This window comes from Rhagoletis zephyria, unplaced genomic scaffold, assembly GCF_001687245.7.
Source record: "Rhagoletis zephyria isolate East Lansing unplaced genomic scaffold, Rhagoletis_zephyria_1.1 Rzeph_scaffold_01844, whole genome shotgun sequence".
NCBI lineage: Eukaryota > Metazoa > Arthropoda > Insecta > Diptera > Tephritidae > Rhagoletis > Rhagoletis zephyria.
In genome coordinates, this window is record NW_016158928.1 from 93,809 (window position 1) to 98,474 (window position 4,666).

The 4,666-nt window shown below is 35.3% G+C and overlaps 1 protein-coding gene across 6 annotated transcripts in view; it reads right to left on the reverse strand.

Moving 5' to 3' along the window:
* The window catches only part of LOC108365341 (uncharacterized), a 92,948-nt gene extending 91,571 nt beyond the window's left edge, over positions 1–1,377 (reverse strand). For 4 of the 6 annotated variants that reach the window (XM_017619343.1, XM_017619340.1, XM_017619341.1 and 1 more), the window contains exon 1: positions 1,244–1,377. The gene's annotated coding sequence lies outside the window, so the exon portion shown is untranslated. The remainder of the gene's footprint in view (positions 1–1,243) is intronic. The other 2 variants (XR_001847916.1, XM_017619344.1) reach the window with 1 other exon arrangement.
* Positions 1,378–4,666: the final 3,289 nt, after the last annotated feature.

A 4,666-nucleotide genomic window follows, 5' to 3' on the forward strand; every position in this document is an offset into this window, starting at 1 on the left:
CAGAGAACACCTTTGTATATTTTTAATGCTTACAGGGTTATATCCTATTTTCTTTTGTCTCTCATTCTTTTGCATATTTTGGAGTTTGACAGCTGAACTACGCCATTTAATTTGCATATGCAACAAAAGTCAGACGCATGATTTAGAAGGTGTTTTTATTTAATAAATTGTGATTAATTGGTTAATATTAAAGTTATAAAGAAAGTTATAGCTCATCGAGTAAAGTGCAAAGTGAAGGAGAATATAAAAATATATTGCTGATGTAGCTGCTTTAAGGAGAATAGGAGTGATAAATTTACACTAATTTCCGAATTTTACAAAAAAGGGCATATTTCAAACCCAATTTGTAAATAAATTAGTGACCCAAAATTACAATAGCGGATGTTAAAATAATGGGTAGACCCTTGGCTACAAGTGTGTGCAATTTTTTTTTGGATCGGGTCACCCCTTTGGACGCAATACCCCGAAATAGGTGGGCCACTTACTAAACAGTACCCGAATTCTCCTTTCTGTGTTGCCGAAAAAAGGGGGCGGAACACCTTTTGCAGAGAACACCTTTCTGCGTAGGCGGCCTGCGGCAGCACTTAGGGATTATAACCCACACTACGTAGAGTTCTTTCTATTGTATTGTTTTGTACGGTATGGCAACACATCTTATGTGTCAGTTTGCAACCATGTGTTATTGTATCATGGATGTAAATATGGGTACAATGTAATGTAATTACAAGTTAATAAAAGTTGGATTAAAGTGATTTACATACAAGATAAAATAAAATAAAAGTGTGTAAACTATTAGGTAGTGTTATGTGCATTTATATATATGAAAGTATGTGACAAATGCACTCTTTGATAAGGAAAACAAGTGGAACGTCTTAAGAAATTTTAACAACAAATAACTTATATACAATTATATTGTTTATATTTTTTAGTTATACATGTTTTAGAGGATACCTCCCTCAACATCCTAAGTTTCAATTGTTAATTCCACCTGGTTTTCTTAAAACACAAGGTGCGGCTGACTACTAAACCCCACCCCGCGTCGTTTGATGACCCTCCCGACTTTTCCAAAGCTTTTTTAGGGGTTGTTACCGTAGACTAGAGAATTACCGAAATTGTTTGACTTTTGCAATGTAGGTGCCACACCCAAATTAACACAACTAATAGTTACTAATGTATGTTATAATAGTTCACTAGCTTACATGCGTATCACATGTGATTATATACAGACAATACAAAGCTTTACCTTAAAATCAAGGGATTTGCCTTTAATATTTTTAAATTGATTACACCTAAATCAAAAATATTCCGCGACGAACCCCGCTTCGATTCCACGCACATTTAGCAACAAAACGATACTAATCAATGGGCCCTGTCACACGGTCAGGATTTATTGACGTGATCCAAGTATCGAAATATTTATTGACGGTGTAGCATGCAGTATTGATGGATCGTGATCCATATCGCAAAATTTCTAAATATTTTAAAATCTGGATCGCGGATCGCAATATTTTCAATAAATATTGAACGTGTAGCACTTTCAATACGCGATCCATACATTTCATCAGTACTTCTTGTACCAAGGCGAATCTAAACAAGGTTGTGTTATCGGATCAGCTGCTTTCACGGCGAATTTGTGCTTTTGTCAAAATAATGTGTGTGTTGTAATTTGGCTTTGTACTAATATATAATTAATAAAGTATAATTTGATATTGTAATTTTTGTCTTTGTTCTGTTAACACCACCTTGTATAAATTCGCCTTGTCTTGTACTCTCATAATGCGAACATCGAAAACGTATTCCCTATGCCTTCGTTTTCGTTGCTTAAAACCTTACAAAACAAGTTGAAAAAATTTTAATTAACATTGAAAATTTTAAAATAATTGTGGATTGCATTATCTGTAAATTATTCGTACAAGATAAAAATATTTTCTTGTATCATAAAGGGCTCTGTCACACGGTCAGTAATGATCACGATGTTTGGATTGCGATCCATATTATGATTTGATGGATCGCGGACGAATGCAACATGTTCAATATATATCGCGTCAGTATTTGCATAATTTTTGTGCTGAACGCTTATTATGACGCAAGAAAATATTTTTATTTTGTACGTATGATTTACACATAATGCATTCCACAATTATTTTAAAATTTCCAATCTTAGTTAAAATTTGTTCAATTTGATTTGAAAGATTTTAAGCCCCGAGGGCGAAGGCAGAGCCGATGTTCACATTATGAGAGTAAAATATGTACTGACGAAATGTACGGATCGCGTTTTGAAAGTGCTACACGTTCAATATTTATGGACGGTATCGCGATCCGCGATCCAGATTTCAAAATTTTTAGAAATTTCGCGATATGGATCACGAACCATCAATACTGCATGCTACACCATCAATAAATATCGCGATACTTGGATCACGTCAATAAACTGACCGTGTGACAGTGCCCAATAATACTTGGTTATAATACTCTTGCGAATCGTAACAAATCGCTGCGAATTCGTAAGGATCTATTGATTTTAGATGCTTCCGTTTTACGTTATGTTCAGTGCATTACAATCGCTCGAATTCATTGTCCATACAATAGATTATTAAAGGCGTGTGTGAAGCGGTAACAAAGTTCTATGGGGAAAGCTGTTGAATAATATTTTTACTATGGAGAGACAGTTTTGCCAATCTGCTGTGTGAAATGAAATCTTTTTTGGCAGCAGTAAATTTTTGATAACCGCAGATTTATGCGGAATAAAATATTACAAATTGAAGTGAAATTAATATTCTAAGAAAACATCTTCCACAGTTGATTGCAATTCATCAATTTAAGCTTTTATTTAGCCAAAAATTACACACATCGACAATCTTTGCGATTGTCAAATTTTTCTATGCATTTGTCAAAAATTTCACTAGCCTCTTGAGCTACTAAAATTTTATTCACCTCATAGTTGTCAAAAATTTACTGGCCGCGAACTTTGTTACCGATTCACACACGCTCTAAGTGGCAGTTCACTCCGTTCCGTTACTTCCATTATAATCCAGGCATAAGCGTTCAGCACAAAACTTATGCAAATACGGACGCTTTAAATATTGAAAATGTAGCATTCGTACGCGATCCATCAATCCATCAATATGGATCGCGATCCAAATAGGGCAATCGCACGAGGCGATTTTAAAGACAACAAAAGTTGAATGCGAAGATGAAAGTGAAAAAGTTGCAATCCCTATTCAGACGAGGCGATTTTCGATCCAACACGAATTGTTATTTTGCAAATTTTATCAATTGGCGTAAAGTTGGTAAGCCAAGCGTTGGAAGAAATGCTTTTAGCGAAGCCGAAAGATAAAATAAAAGTAAAAAAGTAAAAAAGAAAAAAGTATGTGTACAGAATGTAAACAAACACAGGGTTGCAAGGAAAACAAGTTGAACGAGCTCAAAGTTGGCTGGCGACCAACTTTGTTGAAAGCGATTAGTTGAAAGGCCGTTCGGACGAGGCGATTTTTGCTTTCCACTAAAAGTTGCCTGAAAAAGCACCTCGTGCGAAAGCCCTAAAATATCGTGATGACAGCGCCCAATATAGCTTTAAAACTGTCGATGGTACTCTCGATACCAGCGAATGGTTATATTTTTTTTTAATTACTGAGTTTGTATTACGGGTCTTCATCTAACGTGATAAAGCGATAAATTGCTTAAATTTATCAGTTTAATCACCCTCTTTCATGAACGCATCTTGGTAAATAATTGCATAAAACTGTTTATTATTTAACTTATATGGCTAGTTACGTTTCATTCTTACCTCGTACGTTATGTTCACTTGCTTTTATGTGTTCGTAGTTACCTGGCAACCAGGAAGGGTTGAATTTTGTTGAAATTTATACATTTATCCACCAAAATCGTTTGATAAAGTGATACACTTTGGTTAAATAGATTTCCATACAAAGTTTGACAGTTCATTTATCAAAATGATAAATTTATCACTTTACCACTTATGATGAAGACCCCTATTATATGTACTACTTAGTATGCACTTCCCTGCCAGGCACGGCTCACCACTTTCCTCTGAAATTCAAACGATCTACAAACACATTCAAAACTCTTTAGTCATCTCACCCACACACTTACAGATTTTTTGTTCGACCTGTCAAAAAAATTTCCCTTTGTTAGAGCTACATACCCGATAAGAATTCGTACTCTAATAAGAATTCTATGCGTTAGAGCGAGCAAGTTAGAAACATCAGGGTTTTGATGACAGTATACATACTGTGAAGAAAATTCACTTTGCGAAAATTTTGAAGGTAAGAATACGTACTTAAAATTTTATTTGATTATAATGTAATTTCTTCTTTTAGATTGCAAAACAGCAGCGACTTAGTCACATTCTTGAGGTATATATTGAGACTTTTTATATGTTTATAAATTTTAATTGATATTTTTGTTTATTTCCAGATTTGGGATTCACCATCAGCACCTTCAACGCTTGCATCTTCATCGCCAGGAGCACCATCAGAACCTTCTGCCCTTAGCTTCTTCCTCGCCAGGAGCACCACCAGTACCTTCTGCCCTCAGCTCCTTCATTGCCATGAGCAGCATCAGTACCTTCCGCCCGCAGCACCTTCAACGTTAGGAGCACCTTCAAAGTATAGCTCAAACTTGTAAAATTTTGCAAAGTTGTAAG